This window comes from Maylandia zebra, linkage group LG6, assembly GCF_041146795.1.
Source record: "Maylandia zebra isolate NMK-2024a linkage group LG6, Mzebra_GT3a, whole genome shotgun sequence".
Classification (NCBI taxonomy): domain Eukaryota; kingdom Metazoa; phylum Chordata; class Actinopteri; order Cichliformes; family Cichlidae; genus Maylandia; species Maylandia zebra.
The window spans coordinates 4,819,033-4,844,530 of record NC_135172.1 but is presented as its reverse complement, the minus strand read 5'-3'; the positions used below and the strand labels follow the sequence as shown (position 1 = coordinate 4,844,530).

At 42.5% G+C, this 25,498-nt stretch overlaps 1 long non-coding RNA gene across 1 annotated transcript; it reads right to left on the bottom strand.

Moving 5' to 3' along the window:
• Positions 1-21,475: 21,475 nt before the first annotated feature.
• LOC143419124 (uncharacterized) lies at positions 21,476-23,838 on the bottom strand. The gene is made up of 3 exons (XR_013099105.1): positions 23,503-23,838; positions 21,707-21,852; positions 21,476-21,592 (listed from the first exon to the last, which is right to left on the bottom strand). It is a non-coding gene; the product is annotated as an uncharacterized LOC143419124 (long non-coding RNA).
• Positions 23,839-25,498: the final 1,660 nt, after the last annotated feature.

Sequence of the window (25,498 nt, the reverse complement as noted above, 5' to 3'; positions counted from 1 at the left end):
CAAACTAGAAGACTCCACTCAGGCAAGTCTGCTTAAAAAGTCATGCTTGACTATCTCCGAGCTATTGCAAGGCCACATCAGGATCCCCTTCAGTTAGGTTACCAGCCCCACCTTGGAGCTGAGGACACCATCATCTACCTACCCATGCATCCTGGGGCAGCAGGTTGAGGGTTGCAGATGCCAACAGACTCAATTAACTGATCCGCAAGGCCAGTAATGTTAAGGGGATGGAGCTGCACTCTCTCAAGGTGGTGCCAGAGAGGTGGTGTTGGAGAGATGTTGTCCAAGATAAGGCCAATGTTGGACAATATCTCCCACCCACTCCATGACGTGCTGGCCAGTCACAGGAGCACATTCAGATTTATACATCCTTTTTCACATCTTCTTACCATAAATAAAGCTTTACAGTTCACAAGTTCACAGTTTAGAGTAAAAAGCCATATATATATATATATATATATATATATATATATATATATATATATATATATATATATATATATATGTTTCATCATAATATTCTGGATATTTATAATTTATAATAAGCTATAGTGAACTCTGTGAAGTTATGCTCAATGTGTGCCAGCAGGGGGAGACATACACCGCAGTGCAAGGGGTACAAGGAAAAGAACAGACAGGGGAAAGGCCAAGTGGAAACCCAAAAGGAAAGAAAGAGAAGAGCATGGAGATTCAAAATGTGGAGGATGTGAAAAAATACAGCACAAAGGCACAGAAAAGTGCCCCACTAAGAATTCAAAATGCAACAAGTGTTAAAAGGTGGGTAATTGAGAACGGAAACGTCACAGCAAAATATTTACAGAAGTGACAAGGGAGACTGCTGCACAGACACCTTATTTCCTGGGTGCAGCCACAAAAAGAAATAGGGCTTGATGAACAATGGGCAATACAGTTTACAATTGGAGCAATACAAGTGAAATTCAAAATAGACACAGGTGTCGATGCAAACATAATGGGACAAGAGACACTTAATAAATTAACTCCCAAGATGGAAATAAAGCCTAATGTTACAATGTGCAGCCCGGGTGGTCATTTGGTCTATTTAGGTAAGTTTCAGGCTTTCTTTATATTTATAAAATATAAAGAAAAGTTGTTATTTCTAGTATATGTCAGAAGTGGCCAAAATACAAACAATGTGCTCAGAAGAAACACAACAATGAAGACAGGGCTGGTGAACACTTAAAACAGAACCTGTTAAAATCTAGTAAAAAAAAAAATGCTCAGCCATGCAGAGTGCACACTGCTCATGTGTTCCCCTTGCCTCTTTTGCAAAAAGTAAAAGAGGAATTAAAGCTAATGGAAGAGAATTGTATTATTGAATTTGTGATTGATCCTTCAGACTGGTGCGCACTAATGGTGCCGGTTCCTCGGAAAAATGATTTGCATCTGTGTGGATTTGAAGAATTTAAACAAAGCAGTAAAGAAAGAGAGATACATTCTCCTGAATGCAGAGGAAATTACTGCAAAACTGAGTGGGCCATAATGTTTTCATTACTAGACGCAACCTCCAGATTTTGGCAGATTTCTCTTCACCCTGTAAGGGCGACAAGTAGGGCTGGGCCATATCATACCATTCACAGTAATACTGGTATAATGTTGGGCAACAATAAGAAAATGAAATATCGCGATAGAATATGGGTAAAACGCACATGCGCAGTGCCTTTGTTTTCATACGCGCATGGCGGAAAAAGCAGGAGAACGAGAAGGGCGAAAGTGGATCGTTGAATGAAACGATGAACCAGAATTGGTTTGTAAAAATGCTGCGACTTCAGTGGTGTGGAACTGGTTTAGCTTTTCGTCCGTCAGATACACAACAAAGCACTGATCAATCCTTTGATTTTTCTGAAAGTTGACAGAGCCCCTTTAAATCCCGTGTGCCTTATGTATGAATTCTGGTTGTGTTTACTGACCTCGAAACGATTTTATGTACACGGCGCTCGAAAATCTGTCAGATGTTTCAGTACGGCTACGAAGCCGCACCGCTTGATGGATTGTTGGAGCATTACGGCTATCGTAGGTGGAGCCTCGCGGAGTGATACTGTCAATGGAAAATTGTATTTAGTAGTCAGTATAATCTTTTAGTGATATAAGTTTGCATATGGTAGAATACTGCATGTAGTTATTTGTATTAGGAAATATTCAACCATGTATACTTAGAGGCATATAATTAATTGTGTGTGATCACTAACAGGCTGCAGGCTTGGGGTGCACCCCAGGAATGCACCCCCACGTCCTGGGAGCACGAGAGAGCTTGTACCTGGTTTTATTGTTTTATGGCAGGATTAACGTAGTTACGTTTGTTTTAGTCTAAGTGCTCTTTGTTTAGATGAACTGCAGGACTTCCTCACCGTGTTATCTAGGGTGAACCATCTAGGGTGAGCTGGGAATAACTTTCGTTTTCAACCCACCTGCTTCTAGCCACATGGGAGGAGTCTGGGAAAGGCAGATTCGGACAATAAGAAATGTTCTGAAATCCATTCTTGACCAGTCAGCTTCAAGATTAGACACTTCATCATTGAGAACGTTCATGTATGAAGCTATGGCAATAGTAAACAGTCGACCACTAACTGTAGAGTCTATCAACGACCCTGTAGAACTGGAGCCATTGACACCCAACCATATTTTGACGATGAAGTCAGCAGTGATCTCACCACCACCTGGAGAATTCGCTAAAGAAGATCTCTACCTCCAGAAAAGATGAAAACGAGTACAATATTTGGCGAATGTATTTTGGACAAGGTGGAGAAAGGAATATCTGTTAAACTTGCAACAGAGAAGCAAATGGAATAAAAACAGAAGAAATGCAAAAATAAATGACATTGTGTTATTACAAGAAGAATGTCTTCCAAGAAATCAATGGAAACTCGCCAAAGTTGTGGAAGTCACTCCAGGAGCTGACGGCAGAGTCAGAAAAGTTAAGCTTCTCATCGGTGACTCTACTAGAGACAATATGGGGAAGCACACAACTAAGACGATTTTAGAGAGACCCATACATAAGACTGTACTTTTACTTGAAGCAGAGTAAAGACAACATAATGTTTATTGGTTAACCTTTGCTAAGTTCATTGTTCGGTCAAATTCCTTTAGGATCACACATGCTGGTGCGATAGTGTGATGGTGGGAGTGTAACAGTTGGTGAAATGTTAGTATTTGACCACTAGGCGGAGCTCTTGTAATAATAATGTAACTAACACATTTTATTTTTGTGTTGAGCATGTTAACATTTTCCTTTTTTGCCTACTGGATTGGTGTACAGTTAATTTGATACATGGAAAGTAACTAGTTAATTTTGTAAGTATAAGGTAAGGGCAGAGGTCACTTCCTGTTTTGGGAAGTAAGGTCAGAGAAGCTGCGCATGGTGACGGTCTAGCCGTGTAAAAGTCAAGCTAAGAAAGAAGAAATAAGCCCTAAGTTCCAGTTACACCGGTTTGTCTACTTGCAGGCCAAAGTGTTCTACGGTGTACCTATACGTTAAGAGAAGCACAGTAAACATCAGTAAAGAAGAACTCTCGTGTCTCTCGTGTATGTGTACAAGCCGGCATATACTGTAAAATGTACATTTTTATGTATTAAAATTGCTACTCCCCTTTGTCTAGAATTACAACAGGCTGCAAACACGTTAGGAAACTCAGGTGTTTTAAGTTCATTTAAACCTGTGACAGGTCTGTGAGTTTCATGTAATAAAACAACATCTGCCTGTAGTTTTTTAAGCTGGTTAAATATCTTTAACCTCTTTCCTCTGGAGCCAGCTCCATTTACATTCCATGTGACAAACCTCAGCATGCTCATAATTGCGTGTGTATGTCTAATGATGTACGCTGGGTGTTTCGTTTAGACAGGTGGAGAGAATGTGGAAACATTACTTGTTTGTAAATAGAAAGAGAAAAAAAAGTGTGGTGAGAGGCTCCATAAGTCTGATTATGTGTGTGAATATTCACTAATATGAACAAGCCGGCTTGCTTATGTGTCCTGCAAGTCTGTGCGTGCTGTGAGGCTGTTGTGAATGTGCTGCCGTTGAGCGGATGTGTTTGCGTGATTGTGGTGTGAAAATATGGAGAAATAGAGGGTGTTGTTTGTAGGTGAGTGGGGAAGTAGGTGATCACAGCAGTGAAAGACAAGAGAAAGAAAGAAACCACATGAACTGTGAGCGACAAAAAAAAAAAAAGAAACGAAACGGAAACATTCCAATTAAAGTAATGACGGAGGGTGACGGTTATATCTGCTATGACATCATATTGATATTACCAGGTTAAACCCATGTTAAAGGAGAAAGTGTGAATGAATAAGAAAAGAGTGTAGCGAGTTCTTATCTGGAGTGCAGTCAATATAACCACGGTGTGGTGCCGGGGTTGCGGTAGAGCTGTCCGTCCACGTAGAGCCGGTCCACGGCGATGACAGCACGGGAGCCTTTCTGGATGAAGCTACGTCGAACTGGGAACAGGACCTTGCGTCGTTCCAGGGTCTCTTTGGGGAACTGGTCGTTCACGCTGAAGTCCGTTCTCTGCCGCGACTCTTCACCTGTTCCTTCTGTTTGAATTGACCGAATTTGGCCACAACAGGCCGTGGTCTCCCGGTCCGCGACCTCACGCCCCCCAAGCGATGCACTCTATCGAAGTCAATGTTCTCTACGGTGTCCTCCGGCAGCTTCAGGTGGATTTTAATGAAGCTTTTCACCGTTGCCTCCGCGTCCTCTCCGGCAGATTCTGGAATACCAGAAAACACAAGATTATCTCTCATGCTACGGGCTTGTGGATCGATAACGGACTCTTTTTTATTTTTTATTTTCAATGTTTAGCTGGGTCACGTTATCGGTGAGAGATTTGACCGACTCCCGTAGCGTGGTATTTTCAGCGGCAAGCGTTTCCACCTGCTGCTGGCTGAATTCCAGGGATTCTCTCAGAGATTTAAATTCCCGGTGTAAAATCTCCACCAGGGACAGCCTCGCATCGAAACTGGACAATCGCTTGTCGATTGACTCCAGGATGTCTGCGATGTCTTTGCCGGCAGGCGATGTTGTACCGGGGGAGTCTGCCGGGCGACATCTCTTTGATGTCGGCGTCTCAATTTTGGCCGGGGAAGATGCACTCTGGGCCTTCTTCATTACTAAAACAGCGGTCGATGTAATCTTGGAGAGCGTCTAAACTCTCCCCGTTGTCCTCCAGGGTGTTAGAGATGATAGGACAGATGTTGTTAGTTATATGACAATTGATTAGTATATTTGGTAATACTGAAGCTTGAAAAAACTTTGTTAAACTCTATGCTACCATTCACTTTTTTTCCGCCAAATCTCCGGCGTCTGATGTCACCTACAACATGGGTCGCTTACCTTACCCGTCACGTCCGTCACTTACCGTCTCCTCCTGCATCGAGAGTAACGTATTCTGAATACTTTGGATTACTTAATATATTATCATGCTTTTTACAACTACATGAATGTACTATTTCTGTATGATTTATTACTATTACTGAAGGTCAGCGGCTCCGAACCATAGTAAAGGGACCTCTGGCTAATACGTCGGGTTCCGTGTTGGGCTCGTAGTCGAAAACTAGCTTTACTTTGTTGTCTGGGTCAACTTTGCTAGCGAGAGACGGAGAGAGGCATTGAAAGGCTGCTGCAACGAAACTTATTGTTTCGGAGGAAAACACGAACACAGTGTACAGTCGAGTCTTAATAGCGTACTTACAACTGGGCTCGTCAGGCACTCTTCTTGGCTGCAGTGGTTATTATTATATTTACATGCTTCCAGCTCCCGTTTCTGCTTGGTGACAACTCGTACTTTTCCACTCTCATTTTTCTCCCTCCTTGCACTCACAGACACATAGCGGGGCAGTCCATTCTCCCTGCAGCACGGACTACACTGCCCATGAGGCTACATTCTTTAGGGCTATGCCTGTAGCATTCAGCTTAGCACAACAACAACAACAACAAAAAGGCGCTCTCTCACCCAGGAAACACACAGTCGCAGAGAGAGCGCGTCACCATGGCAACCGTAACGCTGCTGCCTGGAACAACAGAACATAACTATCAAACAAAACCCAAACAGTCCTTACCCGCCATATGAAACAGGAAAATACTGCCGTGTAATCCATTTATTTCAACAAAGTAACTGTATTCTAAATACCACCTTTTTAAATGGTAACTGTAACGGAATACAGTTACTCATATTTTGTATTTTAAATATGTAACGGCGGTACATGTATTCCATTACTCCCCAACACTGTGCAGTGTGTAGTTATGTTCTGTGTAGTTATGTTCAGTTCAGGTCACGTCTAATCCCCATGTTTCCTGTTTTACTTTGAAAGTCTGTGTCTAATGTCAGTGTATGTAGTTTCACTTTCCCTGTCCTGTCATTAGGTTCATGTGTATTAGCTGTTCCCCTCATGTGTTTCCACTTCCCTTGATCATCCCTTATGTGTATTTAGTCGTTGGCTGTGTCCCAATTCAGGGTCTGCACGCTTGAAGTACGCACACTACGCGTACTACATACGGTGCGTACTATAAGTACGAGAAGCGCGGAAGTGAGATGCTTGTGAAATGGGACGGTCTAGCCTTCGTCGTGCTGTTCAGGTTGATTAGCAACCATGATACTAACCGCGAGAAACGTTACATGCAGCTTTGTGTGATAGAAATGAAGGAGAAAATTTTTTTGTCATGACATCACTTTGATTAGTTGAGTATCTGAGGCTGAGACCACGGAACTGTAAAACATGATTGTTGGGCTTCACTTCTGTGCTGAACAGTCATTTCAAGAGTAGTTAGTAAATAACAATTAGCTAATGTTGTTCATGAGACTAAAATCATCTCACTGTGGTAATGTAAATATAATACACACAATACAATATTATAGTATTGTCAGATTATCATGATATATATATATATATATATATATATATATATATATATATATATATATATATATATATATATATATATATATATATATATATTACAGCAGTGAGCTTGAACTCTGGGTCAAAGATTCAAGTTGCAGTTATTTATTATTCCTATCACCTTAAATCTTCACTCAAAAGTGTATATATATGTATTATACAGAAGAGACAAATTTTGTTCGTTTAATATGTTGGCATTATTACATTTGGCTCAATGCTTACATATGTGTGTAAAAACAAAATGTACGACCTGTGAAAACTGTTTCTGATAGAATGAAGAGTAGATTGATATATGAAATATTTCTTTATTGGGTGTGAAAATCAGACCATGTCATAACTGCTGTAAGTCATACAGAATAGATATCAGAGCCTTAAACAGGCTGACTTCTGCTAAATGGGTCAAACTGGGCAGAAAGTATACAAACACATAACATCCTTATAGAATATGATGTAACACTATAGATCAACTTAGCTCAGAATATATAAAGCATATAAACAATTACAGCAATATGATGCAACAAACACAGCAGTGCTACTAATCCAAAATACTCAAAGCTTCATAGAACTGGAACAAACATTTATTTTTAGCTCCATTCTGCTGCTGATACATACTTTAGGTTTCTGAATATTAATCTTGTTGCTGCCTTTCATAGTGTGTAACTTGAAGGCCCAGAGTACTTTCTCCCACACTGAAAATACTGGAATGATCAAATTATTTGAACATTACCTAATAAGACTGATTCAGGACAAACAATTAGTTATGTTAAACTTTTCTAGCAGTCCTTCACAAACAGGGAACAGTCTGTCTATTCTCTCCATCTGTCAGCTGCTGCTGGCTCTTCCTCCTCCTCTTCCTCACACACTGCTGTGTTTGTCCTGGTGGATCATCAGGGGTGCAAAGCCTCACAGATGATGTGCAGCAGTGGGTCCCTCAGTCTGTCCTCACTCTGGACACTTGCAGTTGTCACACATGGAAATCAAATGTGTGATCAGCTGCAGGATTCAAACACAAGTGTAACTTATAAATACATGTTCATACTTTTATTCCACAATCAGAGAGAAAGAAACAGAGAGAGAGTGCAGGACAGCTCGACACCACCGAACAGAGGCAGCAATATAACATAGCTAACATTAACATTAACAGTGCAGTGAATCCTGCTTGTGCTGTGATATTCAGGACTGCAAACCGAGCAGCATCACTGACTTTCAGCCTGTTGTGTTTGTGGATATATGACTGACTTTAATTATCCATAAAATCATCACATTCTCTGTAAGATTAAGGTCGACTATATATATATTTAGAAGTAGACGCTTTAAAACCAAGTTAACGCTGAAAGTACAAACATCACTAATGTCACATAACTTTGCCGACATGTGGCCAACAGCAATGTTTTAATGTTCTTCATTATTAAACATTCGGACATAAATGACTGACATCATATTCAGTACTTACTTTTGACAGTTCAGTCTTCGGCCGCTCCCTTCTGCTGTATTTTGCGGGAAAATTATCCACACCCACCGCCGCGCTATGAATTGTGGGATATTTTGGACCATGAAGCGTGCACTGGACCATGCTTGATATTTGGAGGACTCGACGGCGCATTTGGAGTATGCATTTGAAGTACACTTCGAATTGGGACAGCCGTCGTCGCGTGGCGGTGACGTAATCGCACTTAAAATGCGTACTTCAAAGCGTGCAGACCCTGAATTGGGACACAGCCTCTGTGTTTCATTTAGTCTGTGTCGCGTCGTCTGTGTTCCCACCCTGTGTGTTCCTGTTGGTTTCAACGTAACTTTATTCTTTCATGAGTTATTTACAAGTTTCTGACCACTTATAAAATGTGTTCAATGTGCTGCCCATTGTGTTGGATTGTCAATGCAAACCTCTTCTCCCACTCTTCACACACTTATAGCAACACCGCAGGAGAAATGCCAGCACAGGCATCCAGTATCCGTAGTTTCAGGTGCTGCACATCTCGTATCTTCACACCATAGACAATTGCCTTCAGATTACCCCAAAGATGAAAGTCTAAAGGGGTCAGATCGGGAGACCTTGGGGGCCATTCAACTGGCCCACGACAACCAATCCACTTTCCAGGAAACTGTTCATCTAGGAATGCTTGGACCTGGCACCCATAATGTGGTGGTGCACCATCTTGCTGGAAGAACTCAGGGAACGTGCCAGCTTCAGTGCATAAAGAGGGAAACACATCATGTAGTAATTTCGAATATCCAGTGGCCTTGAGGTTTCCATAATGAAGAATGGACCCACTATCGTTGTACCCCATATACCACACCAAACCATCACTTTTGTTGTTCCAACAGTCTTGGAGGGATCCATCCATTGTGGGTTAGTGTCAGACCAAATTTTGTTTTGCCTATTCTGCAAATTCTGTGCGCCGATCTGGGTCATCCTTGTTGAGATGCTGCAGTAGCTGGAGTTTGTAAGGGTGCCATTTGTGAGTAGCTAATATCACGAAACTTAGCAAGTAGTTTGCTAACTGCAGCATGGGAGATGGGAGGTCTCGTAGGGTGTCTTGCATTGAAATCTGCTGCAATGACCCGGTTACTGCGTTCACTAGATATCAACACAATTTTGATCCGCTCCTCACGCGTTAACCTCTTCGACATGTCAATGGCTGTGAACAAAGAAACTTGTAAATAACTCATGAAAGAATAAAGTTACGTTGAAACCAAGCACACCACTGTTTTTCTTGTGACATTACCAATAAGTTTGATGTGTCACATGGCCCTCTTCCTATTGAAAAAACAAAAGTTGTATCCAAGATGGCCGACTTCTAAATGGCCACCATGGTCACCACCCATCTTGAGGAGTTTGCCCCCTCACCTATACTAATGTGCCACAAACAGGACTTTAATATCACCAACCATTCCCATTTTATTACTGTGTATCCATATAAATGGCCCACCCTGTAGTTCTTGATCAAATTCTCCATCCATATTTGATCACCTTTAAATCTCAGTTAATTTTATTTATTTATTTATCATTAACTTATCACTAATCCACTGTTTATTTTATTTATTTATTTATTTTAGTTCATCTTCTCTTATTTTATTACTATTATTGTTTCACCAACAATCCCCTGTAATCCGCTCTGTCTCCCCTTTTGCCCCTCAAAAGAAAACACACACACACCTCCTCCATTTTGGTCATCAGGTAGTGTACACACACCTACAGACCTTTCCTTTGTCCTCAAAGGAGCACCACCCACACACACACCTTTTGTTCTTCAGATTCAGCCACACGCTACTCTCTGCACATGTCCACAATCACACTTTGCAAACCTAAGTTTTCTTGCAACACAAACTCACAACAAAGTAGAATTTAGGGAGGAATATTTAACCAATCTGAATTTCCCAGGCCTCAAACCTAGCTCCAGAAACACCGTCTGGGCCTATGAATTCGTCAACTCATAGGAGCGGCAGCCACATCCAAGGACAATGGAATTTAGAAAGTCCTGCTTTCCGGGACTCCAACCCCTCACTTTTAGAGAAAGCTGCTCTCTTCTACACATATCTCTTATCCAAATTTACGGACTTCTGCGTTCAGGACACTTTTGGGTGAAATTTAGCTTAATTTCCAATATGCAGATTCGATTAAACAGGTTCTGCTTACCTTGTTTTTTTTGCCGGCAATACCCTCAGTGCCCATTTAACTTCAGCCAAGGTCCAAATGGAGATCAACTACCAAGATCCGGGTCACGGCACCAAATTGTTGAGAGAACGCCGGTCTCTGCAATTCTTTTGGTCCTGGTAGAGATCACGCTGAGATGTTTCCATGTTTTACACAATCCTTTTATTACCCATTATTCTTAAAGAAGCATCTGGAGATCAGCACACTGCATTCCTATGCAGTCCTATGCTAAAGGCTGATCTAAAGAACTCCACACAACAGTTACAGTTATAACCTCTGGTCTCCTCCCCCCTACAGTAAACACCCCCACAATGGAAATACACTAGTACAGTGTCCAAGGGTGCTGACACCCTGACCCCATCTCCTTTTATGGTAGTGCCCGTTTGCCCTTTGTCTGCTCCTCGCCCTCAGTAACTCTTGCTACTGTCCTGGGGGTGGGGGTTGATTGTCCTCCTGCCCTGTACCTCAGTTCTTTGTTCCCATCCCAGGCCTTTTTTTCTATTTTGTATTCTTACACTCATTAACTGCAATATTATAATGTTGCAAGCAATCACAAACTATATTCTCTTTAACTTTGATGTACATTAAGGAATCTATTCTCAACAGAAGCTGTAACTGTTCAGCAGTGAACAGGAGTCCTGCATGACTGAGAAGTCCTTCACAAGCTCCAGATGCAGGAAGAGCAGTATTGATTTTGATTGACAGCTTGTTGATGTGAGGAACGCCATGCAATAGATCCACACCTCCAGTGAATGGACATGAAAGGTATCTCTCCAGCTCCCCTGCTTCTGGCTTTCCTGACCCCATGGATCCATCATCTTAGTTGGTTAGGCCGCTGTTTGTGCTGGCTTCATCCAGCTCTGTGTCTAGGTGATGTCTGATGAAGTTGAGACCTGTGGAAAGATGTATGGTTTACAAAAGAATTAGGTCTGGTTATTATAGTGCTGTATACACTGCCAAGCTGCGGATATTTGTTTGGAGCTAGCCTCCAAAAGCTGGGCATACACTGTGCAATTTTTGGCCCATTTTGAGCCGATTTTTCAGTCGTGCAACCGTTTTGGGGATCGGTCCGTGTTTTGTGTGTCGTGTAGTATACATGGGGAAACGAAAAGCAGTTAACACCTCACGACCAGCTTCCAATCATCAATCGTATTGTCGCAAGATAATCAAACCTGTTTGAAATCCTGTCGCCCCTCAATGCAGCCTCTCACACTGCGCAGGCACAAACACAGAAATGAAAGTGAAAAGGTGGAGCAGCACGACAGTGCAGCGTGTGATCAGGACACAAGAGATGGAGGCACAACTTGTAGGATGAGGCAAGCTCATCCGAGTACATAAGCGTAGAGCTGCCACCCAGGCAAAAGAAAAATAGAGCTATAACATGTTAGAACGTGAAAAGTTTATTGTCATAACAATATACTTTTCATGTTCGTGCAATATACTATCATGTTAGTACAATATAACTTTCACATTTGAACAATATAATATCACGTTCGTACAATATAATATTTATATTGTATGAATGTGATAATTATGTATATTGTAATAACGTGATATTATATTGTTCAAACGTGAAAGTTATATTGTACGAACATGATAGTATATTGTACAAACATGAAAAGTATATTGTTAGAACAACAATAATATACTTTTCATGTTATAACGTGATATAGCTCTATTTGTCTTTTGCCTGGGTGGCAGCTCTATGCTTCTGTACTACGCTTCCATATCCGAGGCTTTTTTTTTTTTTTTGTGTCCTGTCTGGCACTGTAGCAATCAGAATTCTTGTGTGAGCACCCGTGTGTACACCTGTGAGCATGGACGCGCTTGTTTTTAAAAGGTTCCTACATGTAATGATCTGTTAGAGGGTGTGGGGGGCCACAGCCCCGTCCACCAGGGCATGAAGCAGGTATGGAGGAGATCAAAACTCCAGACATCCAGAGGCCCTCAGAACACAAGAGACTAACGAAGACCAACAGAGGGGCAGCCGCGCCACTATCCCAGAAAGAGCTGAAGAGAGTCCAAGATGAGGGGTCACTCAGCAGTAGCGGAGCATAAGGCAGGGGGAGTTGCAGTGACGTGCCCGGGAGCTCCGCCGGCAGCCAGCTGCGCCAGAGTGACCGAGCCCCAGGCCGAGAGGCCGAGGGCACCCCACCCCCGAAGTGGCCCGAGCGAGCCCCAGGCTCCAGGCCCCGATAAGCAGCCACCAAGGAGTGAGCCGGTGTGTACCTGGACGCCCATCCCCGGACACAAAGAACCACCAACGCACCGGTGTCTGAGGGCGTCTGCTACTGGCAGGGGAAGTAGTGGGGGGAGATAGGCCTCCATACCTTGGAGGGCCTGAGATGTCCCAAGAGAGGTGGCGTCTGATACCCGACCTGACATATTCCCACCCTCATGCTCTCATATGCAATTACTCAACACTCACCCAACGTGGAGACAGACATAAAGAGACACTGTACACACAATCACACTCCCCAAGCGTACTCTAAGCCCCGGGTCTAGGTACCCTTGCCCCTGGAGGGGGAAACTGCACCCAGACCCAGGTGGTGTTACCCTTTTCCCTGCGGTGGGGAGATGCAGACCACCCAGACTCCGTAGCAGCAGGGAGGCCCCACATTCCAGACCCCAGTCGGACGGCCAACTCCTCCTCCTAGCCCCCCCGCTCCAGCAGGCTGCAGAGAACGGGGGTGTGAGAAGACTCCAAACCTCCCGCCGCCCGCTCATTGTAGTGTTGATGCATGTGTGTTCTAAGGTGCATTTAAAACCCAGGAGGACATGGAGCTACCTGCCAGAGAGCAGCAGGTAAGTGCATAGCCCCTCCTGATAGCCCTCAATGTCTACATGTATTTAAAATTGAGAGGTGGGCAATGATGCCAGGGGTGAGGTGTACACCCTGATGGTAATTTGGAGTCCGTGTAGCGTGCCCACCCCCAAGACATGTGTTATGACAGTGTAGCTTCCGAGGCTTTTCAATGTGGCCTCACAAAGTTATCATGACTACAACAACCATGAAAAGAGTTGGATGGACATTGGTGCTCAATTGCAGCTGCCTGGTCAATGTTTTTCATTAGTAATTTAGCGAAGTTGATGGTCTGTGTGTGTCTGTGTGAGTGAGTGAAAGACACAAAGAGGGAGAGCGAGAGACAGATTTTGTATGATAAGCTTCATGTTATGAACGCACAGTTTGAGCACTCAGGTCGCATCAGAGCATCAGGCCGTATAGTGTGAGACCCTGCATCGTGACCTATGAACTTCTAACCTCTGCAATTTAATTGTACAGTTTGAGCAGGAGCTGAATAACGTGACTGAAAAAAATTGCACAGTGTTTGCCCAGCTTAATGCAGACTGTTTAAACTGAACAAGGTGCTGTTTCACATATTAAACCCTGTCACCCGCAGTATTGTGTTCTGTTTTAACAGTTAAAGCAGTAGAGACGAGCTGTTTGCATGTGCGTGGAACTCTAGTGTCATTAACCAGGCTAGGTGTTAGCTTATAGCTCACACTAGCTAACTAGCGAACAGTTAAAAGGACAGCTGAAGCTGCACAAAACACCCACAAACTTAGCGTAGCGTCGAAAATATGACTCGCAGCTCGAGCTTGACACAGCTGCTGTAACATAAGACTGACATCTAGCTAACCACAGCTAAAAAGATATTTACAGAAAACTTACCGTTTCCTCAGGTTACACAAGTTGAGTTGTTTCACGCTGAAAAGTTGGTTTGTTTTGGCTCTCACTGAAGACATAGCTGCTCTTTTGTACTGCTTTTAAGCAAAACATTCTTTGTATGTGAGGCCAAGGGTGTTCATCCTCTTCAGCTCTAGCGTAGATGACTGGCTCTGCCATGTTTTCACGTGTTTCTTCTTTCCCTGCTACTTTGAAACGCTTGGGCCGCTCTGTCCGCCACAGTTTCAAACTGGTCATGTGACTGCATGGCCACATCTCATTGGTAAAAAAGTTACAGGAAACTCCACTGGCGGCATGTTATCTATGTGTTAAGATAATTTTTATTTTTTTTTTAAAGTGATGAGTCGAATTTTGCAAATGTAGCTGAGTAAAAGTACCGTTTCTTCTTCACAAATGTACTCAAGTAAAAGTAAAAAGTATTGTGCAAAAAAGGTACTTTAAAAGTACATTTTTTTCAAAAACTTACTTAAGTAAATGTAATGGAGTAAATGTAACTTGTTACTACCCACCTCTGATTAAGGCGTCTGGCAAGGGATCACAGAACTGGATTATAGATGGCAGATAGTTGGTGTTCTGAGCCACCGCCTCTGTTCAAAGATGGTCATTCACAGTCGACATAAATGGCTTCTTTTGCTCTTTCAAACCATCTGTCTTCTCTGTCCAAAATATGAACATTGGCATCGTCGAAAGAGTGACCTTTGTCCTTTACATACAGGATGGACCACTGACTCTTGTCCCATGGAGGTGGCTCCTCTATGCTGTGCCATGTGCTTATGAAGTGCCTGTTTGGTCTCTCCAATGTAGAGGTCTGAGCATTCCTCGCTACACTCTACAGCATATACTAGGTTGTTAAGTTTGTGTTTAAGAGTTTTGTCTTTGGGATGAACAAGTTTTATGGGCTCAAAATGTGGTCATAAATATTTTGTACTTGTAAATCAGTTTCGTATGTGTAAAAAGAATTTGTGTGTGCACAAAAAAGATTTGTATGTGTAAAAAAGATTTGCGTGTACGTAAAAAAGATTTGTGTGTGCGTAAAAAAGATTTGTGTGTGGACTTAGCCAAAACAAACCCTGCAAGTTACAAGTACGAATTTTGACCGTATTTTTCTTCCTTTCATCTGATTGGTCAATGTCATGTCAATCACAAATGTAACAATCCAATCAGAGAACAGATGGGTTTGGCTGTCGGAGGGGTGCTTTTTTGAACTGATTTGAACACACAAATCTTTTTTACACATACAAATCTTTTTTACGCACACACAAATCTTTTTTACACATACAAATCTTTTTTACACATACAAATCTTTTTTACACACACACAAATTCTTTTTACACATACAAAACTGATTTACAAGTACAAAATATTTATGACCACGTTTTGAGCCCATAAAGTTTTTGTCTGAGTGTGTGGCTGGGTCTGAAGTACATTGGGATATCGTGCTTGGAGAAGACCTCTCCTGTACTTCCAGAAAATGTATAGCCATGTTTCCTCTAGCAGAATCAGGCTTAAAGTTTGTAGTGAGTGTGGAGGCAGATTTATTTTCTCATGTATTAATCACATATGTAATCATATCACATTAGTTATAGTAATATCACTTTCTCACTTTACTATAGTAAGAGCACTCCTGTCACCAGTTTGCATGCATGTGGAATGTTAACACAGTGAGGCCATTGTAATGGGAGACGTTAAACAGATAGTGGGACTCCTTCTGCTTATCAGGGATGTAAATCCTTAGGTGATGGCTAAGCAGAAAACAAGGTCATAATTTTCTCTGTGAGGGAGGAGGTATACCCCCCCCCCCCAATGAGAGGGAAGGTTCTTTCTCTGTGTCTCTGTAAATAATATGTAAGGGCGGTGGCCACAATTCAGAGATGATCCTGGTGTTTCACTGGGATGCTCTCTCCACGTTGCAATGTGTTTATTAAACCCACTTCAAATCAAGCTCACTGGGTTATTGTTAAAATTTACACAACAATTTGGCACAACAAACAGGATTCCTCAGGTGAGTTTCACTGAATCGTAGGTACGCGGTGACTGGCGATCCTGGGGGAAAAATGCCCCAGTCACACCGTTCTTTTGTTTTCACAAAAGGGGGAACCGCGAGAAGCCTTCAGGGACTCACACATGCAGGAAATTAACGAACTATGAGGAAAGAAATGGAAAAAGAATCTGCAATGGAGAGCTGTTTTTGATTTGGGGGGAGTTTTGTATTTGAGTTGATGTATGTGTTTTTTGTTTGCTTGTTTTTGCAGGAGCAGGAGGATGACAGAGATCAGAGGAGGGGAGACGACTGCAGGTTCACATGAGTCTGGGACATGAGTCAGACTTGACCCTTTAGCTGCTACTTTTCTGTGTTACTGATTTTGTGTGAAGGAAACTGTTTACTGGCTGCTTGTTGGTTATAGTAACACACTGTGTTGTTGGGAAAATGTTAAATGTTACTGTGGGGAAATGTGTATTCAATGTGAAACACATACTGTGTTAAAATCAGTATCACTCCTTTTACAGAGGAGGTTTGACCACATGATTTACAGAAGCACCTCTGGAATCTGTTTATCCAGACCTGACTTCCAGACATTCCACTGCTAATGTTTTTTTTTTTCTCTGAGGGTCTTTGCGGAGGATTCGGCACAGAGACATACAGACATGAGTGAAGATGAAGCAGGATGTGCAGTGAACACAGAATAACTTAGTGTTGGGCTCATTATCACATCACTGTTGACCTCATAGTGTGAAAACAAGTGAGTGACATTACCTAAGAAAAGTCACTGGTTACAGTAGTTTTGATTAAACACATGGGATGATCCATGATTTGGGGAAATAAACTGTGCATGGCACACTTGTGTCTGTGGTGTTGGATGCCTTATGACAGGGGATTTCTAAGAATTTCCCCACAATTCTTCAGCTGAGACACCTGAGTTAGAAAACACAAACACTGCAGTTGTCTTTACTCGCGAGGACGGTCACAGAGCGCTCATACTTGCAGGAGACACTCACGGACTCGTGCTCTGTCACTGTCTGCGTTCTTTATTTATACAAGCTTGTGTGTGTACAAAGGTAACAAAGTTATTCCAAGAACTTAGAGCTGAGGTTCCCCTTTTCTAAATCTGTATGTTCTTAGAAAACAGGAAGCTGTTAGTTGCTAAATAAGTTTATCACACAAGAGTTTATTTGAAAAGTCACGTAGACATGTGGATTGCTTAGTGATCCATAAAAAGACACATTTCATGTAGCTGATCACACTATGTACAATTTTCTTTTGACACCTTATTACTCCTATGACCCTACAGTTGTTTGCAAATGTGAAGTGTGTATTTATTCACTGATTTTGGTTTCTAGGTAATTGTGGTGTGGATGCAGGCTCCAGGCAGAGCCAAGAGTTAGACCCACTTAACATGACATTAATGCTGATTTTATTCTCTAACACAGCGAAATTACTCCAGAGGAGAAGCCCTGATGTTGTCTGAGAAATGATCTAACTACCCTTTTCTTTTGTTATTCTCCCAGTTCTGAGTTGACTCATGGACGAGACCATGTGTCAAAAGGAGGGATTCCAGGTTTAACATGAAACAATGCTTTCTATGTTTTCCATGAGTTTTTTCATGATGATTTTTTCCATGGCTTATTACTGTGATTTGTGGGATTAACAGTTCATGTACAGGTATTAAACCTCTACAGGGAGTAAATCCATGTTCAGATAAGGTTCTGATGACCTATAAGTAAACTTCACGGAACTGAAAGGAAAATGTGGTTTGATGATGGTTGACATGTTTTCCAAATAGTTAGAAGTTTTTCCTTCTAGTAAGGAGATACGGGTGCAGCAGCCAGAGTATTGCTGGAAGAAATCATCCCAAGGGTGGAATCTCCAGACTGAGATTGAGACTGGGTGCTGATCAGAAGTCTTCAGAGACCCAGCAAGAAGTAGGGATCATTCCTGGCATAGCTGACAGCCTAGGCAGTGGTTGAGGTCAAAGGCCGTGTGTTTTGGAGCCCTACTAGTCATCATGAGAAGATTCCAGAACCACAGCAATAACCATAAAGCTGCGTTGGAACGAGAGAGTGAGGGGTGAAAAGAGCGCCCTCCTCCAACAAGAGTGTGCCAAGCTCCAACGCAGCGATTGCAGAGCAGACTCTGTGTCATCTAAGAGGGATCAGTGAATGAATGCAGATAACACCTGCTTAAACAGCCAATCAGTATCCCTGGAAAGCTTAGTATGCTTTTAAGTTAAGGAGGTCGTTGGTGTGACATTAATAATCATTTTAACGTCACACCGTCACACGAGTCCTGAGCCTGAGTGGAAGTGACTGGAGTAGTTATAGCATGCAAGTTTTACAGCAACTTAACTAATAATTACTTGTGTATATTTTGTAGAGTAGCTAGACTGCTTCTCTAGCATGTCAGCTCCTGATGCGTAAGTGCATTAGGTCCTCATTGTCTTACCCTGTCTCTATAGGGAGAGGCCAGCCGCCTTTTAGAGGAAGCTAATTTCTGCCGCTTGTATCCGCAATCTTGTGCTTTCGGTCACTACCCACAGCTCGTATTGCTTATTTATTTGTTTTATTTTAAGTTATTACAAATTGGACAGACAATTAGACAGAAAGGGAGAAAGAAAAAGAAAGGGGAAGGGGGGACAGTAAGAGAAGACACTGGGACAATCCGTTGGATCACCTGTTAAAAGAAAAAAAAAGAAAACAAACAACAAGAGGATTCAAAAGGTTTATCCATGTAACAATCTGCTAGAGGATGTGGGGAGCCACCCAGAGCATGAAGCAGACACGGAGGAGACCCAGGCCGAGACATTCACAGCCCCCCTAGAGTGCAAAAGCCCAAGGAGGACCACCAGAGAGGCAACCACGACACCTTCCCGGAAAGACCTGAGGAAACCCCCAGACGTGGGGTCACCCAGCAACCACAGTGCAGAAGCCACAGGGGGCTGCGGTGATGAGCCCGCAGGCCCTGCTGGCAGCCAGTCACGCCAGAGTGGACCGAGCCCCGGTCCCAGAGGCCTGAGGTCTGAGGGCACCCTGCCCCCTGGAAGGGGCCCAACCACGGGTGCCAGGCCCCGCCAAGCAGCCGGAGGCAATCACCCGATGAAGGACAATATGCTGCTAAATGTGTCACTTCTGGTCTGACTGGGTTCCTTTTCTTTTTTTCTGGTCCAGTCGAAAACTAAAAGTCCAACATTGTTTTGGCAAAGTTACACACTGAGGCAGTATTTATTTTAGTGACCTCCGACTGACGTCAACAGTTGTCACTGGATGTCACTGCTGTGTTACTGCTGACGTGAATTATAATTTTACGGAATTTCCGTTTGCTGATAGCCTATGTCACGGCTCACTCCATTTGCCGTGAGGAGGAAATAAATGAGGATCCACGCGCAGGCACTCGCTGAGATGCAAAGGTGGTTTATTGAAAAATAAAAGACAAGGTGAAAACGGCAAACGGAACTTAAGACAATCTAAACTGGGAACAACTAAACCACTAAACATGAACACGGACATGATGAAGGGTGAGCTGAGGCATAGACAGCAGGGAGAACACATGGATGAAACACGGTAGATTCACAGACAGACCAGCAACTAGTACACAGGTACACATGATTTAAATATACACAGAAGAACACAGGGAGATTACAAACAGGTGGGGAACACAGCTGGGAGTAATAGACAAGACGAGACAGGGGAAGCAAAACAGAATACCCTGACATCAGACGTGACCCTTCAAAGTAAAACAGGAAACAAAAGACAATTCACAAGACACAGACAAGACACTGAACTAAATCTACACTAAACATGAGACACAAAACCTAAGAACTAATCTCTTAACAAGAATAACTGAAACATAGATTAATAATAATAATCAACAACACACAACAAGAGAATCAGAAAATAATCCATAATTCAAAAATAAACCAAAACATAAGAAACTCAAAATGCTGGGTCAAAATGACCCAGAACCGTGACAGTCTAGCAGTTTTAAATTTCCCTCAATGTCGCCTGCTCTCGCCATTGGAAGACAATTGACTAGGGTTGCCAGTGTCTCTAGCATCACATATCTCAAAACAGAATTACCATTTACAAGCTTTTTTTTTTCTCCTCCGGGTGAGTGTCTTGCTGAATAGGGAAAAACGATTAGACACATGAACGGGTTTGTTGGTGTACTGGCTGCTTCTGTTTAGGACTACGCTTCCTCCTCATCATCACCCAGTCATCCTGGCTGCTCAGGACAAGCTGCTGGGGAGAGTTAACAGGGCCAATGTTACCTTCGACTACACTGGCTACAGGGGCATGGCTAGGTAAGGATGCAAAGCCGGGTCTCCAGTTCAGTGATCCTGGCCTAAAGAGCTGCAAACATGCTACATTTATTACAAGTAGTGTTATTGCTAAAGAAGACTGAAGAGTAACTAAACATCTGAGTGGGGAAAAACAATTAGACACATGAACATTGGTGGAGATTACAATATGAAATAACACATTGTTTATATGTTTTAAATGAAGCTGGCTATACAGACACTACACAAATACTCCACTGTGTGTTGTAATATACATGCATTTTTTTTTCTGAATAAAACAGTGATGTTTACAGCGGGAAGAAATGGTAAAAACAGCACTTTCTAAGGACAGCACTAGCAAACACTCTCTGCTGCAAGGGAAAAAAGAAAATGAAAAAACACCCCTTCCCTATTTGTGTTAAATTGTGCCATGTCAACCAATCAAAAAATGATATTGCAACATGTGGCATTTGGTTGTTTGGGAAGAGGGGGAAGTTTTAGGAGTGATGCAAGTGAGAGAAGGTGGGCGAGCGAAAGAAAGAGAGAGAGCAAGTTTTCACATGTGAGAGATTACTGATGTTTAGTATGTTTGGAGGCTATAGTTAGTGTGTAGTGTAGTCATTGTTTTGTGTGTTAGTAATACTAGTAAATGTCACAGTTGCTCCAAAAAAACAACATGTCATAATGAAAAAATAACTCCAATTGAGGTTGTGATGACAATAATGATACCAAACAAGGCGAGATAAACAGTTTTTAAAGGTGAAATATAGAAATCAAATCAAAAGTGTCAAAAACAGACGATTATACCTTAGACCCCAGAGGGTAATGCATTCGACAGAGATTCAATAGACACTACTCAAGAAAAAAACCCCCCAAAAAACCCAGATACTGTCATGAACTGAAGGTTCACCCAAGGAATGGACCCAAATGAAGACACCAACACACGTAAAATGACTATTTATAAGAAAGTTTATTTTGGTGACAGAAAATGCTTAGCAGGTTGAGATACAGGATAGCAAGGGCCACAGGGAATTGACGACTGGAGCAGGGAAGGATTACCCTAGCAAACTGGGTCACCGAAGTGGTCACGGTGTGGGAGAGATTTTGTAACATACGGAGAGGGAGTTATTGCATGGGTAAAAGGCAACCTGAGAGACGTTTGCTGGTGAGTGATTTTCTTACTTTGCAGGTCTGGGTTTGCAAGCTCTGAGGAGGGGAGGTCTGTGGCAATTTCCAGAGAGTCTAAAAGCTCTCCTGCTGATTGCTTGCAGATGAAGTGCAGGTGATGTGCTGGAGGTTCCACCCAAAAAGGCGAGGGCCAGCTGCCACTGGTGGAAAATTCAATTCAATTCAACTTTATTTATATAGCGCCAAATCACAACAAAAGTCGCCTCAAGGCGCTTCATAGGTACAGAGAAAAACCCAACAATCATATGACCCCCTATGAGCAAGCACTTTGGCGACAGTTTGAAGGAAAAATTCCCTTTTAACAGGAAGAAACCTCCGGCAGAACCAGCCTCAGGGATGGGCGGGGCCATCTGCTGTGATTGGTTTAGGTGAGAGAAGGAAGACAGGATGAAAGACATGCTGTGGAAGAGAGACAGAGATTAATAACAGATATGATTCAATGCAGAGAGGTCTGTTAACACATAGTGAGCGAGAAAGGTGACTGGAAAGGAAAAACTCAATGCATCATGGGAATCCCCAGCATCCTATTGCAGCATAACTAAGGGAGGATTCTGTCACTGTTCTGGGTCAGTGTTGACCCAGCATTTTGAGTTTCTTATATTTTGGTCTATTTTTGCATTATGGATTATTTTCTGATGTTCTGGTGCTTTGTTTATTATTATTATTATCATTATAGATCTGTTTCTGTTATTCTTGGTGAGGTATCAGTTCTTAGGTTTTGGGTTCTCATGTGTATTGCAGTTTCTGTTCAGTGTCTAGTCTGTCTCTGTGTCGTGTCTGCATCTTTGTTTAGTGGTTTCTTGTTTCCTGTCTTATTGTGAAAGTCTTTGTCTTATGTTAGTGTGTGCAGCTTAACTCCCCCGTCTCGTTAGCCCTGATCTCCCCCAGCTGTGTCTCCCTTCTGTTACCCATTCCCTGATTACCACCCTGTGTATATTAGTCCTGTGTTGTCCTCAACCCAGTGTCGCGTCGTACCCTCAGATTATGCCTGTGTGGTTTTTGGGTTCTGTATTCACGGCACTTCATGTTTGGTTTTCATGTCAGCAATAAAGCTGAGGTTTTGATTTACAATTCTGTGTGGGCTTGGATCCTCCTCTCCGCCTGCCCGCACACAGAGCCCTGACAGATTCAGGGTCACCTGGTCCAGCCCTAACTATATGCTTTAGCAAAAAGGAAAGTTTTAAGCCTAATCTTGAAAGTAGAGATAGTGTCTGTCTCCCGAATCCAAGCTGGTTCCACAGAAGAGGGGCCTGAAAAATGAATGCTCTCCCTCCCATACTACTTTTAAATACTCTAGGAACAACAACAAAAACCTCCCAGACACTCTCAGAGACCACGACAGATACAGTATAAATTAATAATTTCAGACCTATTTGTGATCTTTTATTCCTCGGGAACATATTTGAAAAATAATCTTTACAAGTAACTGAATGAATACTTCTCAACTTACAGTTTTCACAAGTACAAATCAGGGTCCAGATCCAATCACAGCACAGAATTAGTTCTTACAGAAGTCATCAGTTAACTTTCATCTTATTGCTGTTTTTGATACAACACAAATAAAATAAAATGTTGTTTGTGACATTTTATTTCAAAGGCTTCATGATTCAGTTTGTACAACAGGGCAGGTTCTTAATTGACTTTCATTTAAAGAGTAGACTTTGCTATGTTTCAGTTAGCTGTTTAAGATCTGTCATGGTCCTGGGTTGTTGACCCAGGAGTTTTACATTTCTGGACTTTATACTGTTTGAAAATTCTATGTTGATTCTTGGTTTTATAGTTTCATTTACCTTTTGCCAGAGGTCACTGCTCCACTGCCTCGTCTAGCACCCGGTCTTGAACTGCAGCCTGAGACTGCGCCCAACCTGTCTGAGGGTCTCCGTCTCTGTCACCACCTGCGTTGGCCACCTGCTAAGATGCCCTTCAGAACGGCTCTGTCTCTGCCACTGACCTATAAATGGTTTCCTCTGGATTATTCTGCTCCTTGTTTTCTGTCTGGACTCAGTTCCTCCATCTCCATGCTTATTTGCCTTTCTGTTTCCCAGTCATGTCTCTGTGTGTCTATCTGGTTCCTCTGTTCTCTCCCTCTCTCGGTGTCCCTCGCTACCTCCACCATTCTCTGTATGTAGTCGGTCTACATACAGAGAAAGTTTTTCGTCTTTCTTGTTTTGTTCTGACCGTCTCTCATCCTATGTGCATCATGCTCAGTTTTGCTTCCCTGTCTCGTCAGTTAGATTATGTCCAGCCGTGTTTCCTGGTGTTTCCTCTCTGCCCTGATTCCCTCTTGTGTATATAATGTCTATGTCTCCTTCTGTTCAGTGTTGCAAGCTCCTTCTAGGTTTGTGTCTTGTCTGCTTAGAATCTTCCTGTAGTAGTGCTTCCAAAAGTCTGCCTAGTTCACTTTACCTGTTTTCTGCATATTTAGTATTAAATAGTGATGATGTGATGAAGCTCTGTGAATGTGTCGAATCTTTCTGTCCGATTGCTTCTCCAAAAGGCAGATTACATGCAGCCCCGTTTAACAGCTCATTAGGAAGTACTGACATCTGCTGGTCTGATGTAGAGCAGCCCTGCTCTGATAATACATGTGGGCTGCATGCCCAATGGATATGTAAAGTTAATGAAATATCAGTTGCAGAATATCCATATGAGGTCCTGTGTAATGTAAAAACACACACACACACACACACACACACACACACACACACACACACACACACACACACACACACACACACACACACACACCTAATTATCCGTTTGCTCTCAGATTGATTTAAGACTTGTGATATTATTGAGCAATAGCATGTGAAAATGCTCCCCAACTGCTGATATTTTTTACTTTTTTGGTGGCTCCATATTGTGCTTAAAATTTTCGTGCAAGCTGGTGATAACCACCTCAGATCCACTTCACGCAAAAAACAAATTCCCACATCTTTTCAACAGCTCGAATCAAATAACGAAGCAGAGACGCCTCATTTATTTTCGATCATGAAGAAATGTTTTCTTGTTCGGGGCAGAGGATCCCCACTGGCACATCATTGTACAAATGTTCCTCATCATCAATGTCCTGAAAAAGGAACACAGGATGATCACATCAACATGACAACACAGTGGTACAAACAGGCTCTATATTTACACAGTCTTCCCTGTCCGGTGTCCACCCACTGCCCAGGGCGGCAAACGCTACAGAAAATCACTCAGAACAGTCAATGACAACAATAACATTAAAAAAGTAACTATTAACATGTCCAAACCTAAAAATAATATGCATGGTAGAGAGAGGGGAAGGGAGGTCGAGGGAAAAGTTGAGAGGCAGTAAACAGGTGGAAGAAGGGAATGGGGGGATGAGATGAGGTAAAGAAAAATCAAAGTTGATGAGAATGACAGGAAGCCCCCCTGAAGACAAGGCTTCTGACCTCGGTCACATCCGAAGTCTGGTGGAATGAAGGAGGAGAGAGAAGATCACACATTTCAAACAGGGTCATATAATATAGAATTGAAAATAAACTCACCTTTGTTTTTTGCATCAGGTCAGCCAACACTGGCCCAGTGAAATCCCTCTTTGCCTTTCCATGAGCCTAGGACTGTGATGGTCAAGGGCCTCGTAGAACCTCTGTGTCAGGGTCTTGCCAAGCACACTGCTGAACTTCAGGCACACCTAAAACATGTAAAAGCAAAACATGTTCAGGTTCAGATAAGCTGACTATAGTTTGATCTTTTTATGCATTATCCCAGACTGTATTATTACTCTTTAATGCAATTTTCATGTGTACTACAGAGCTG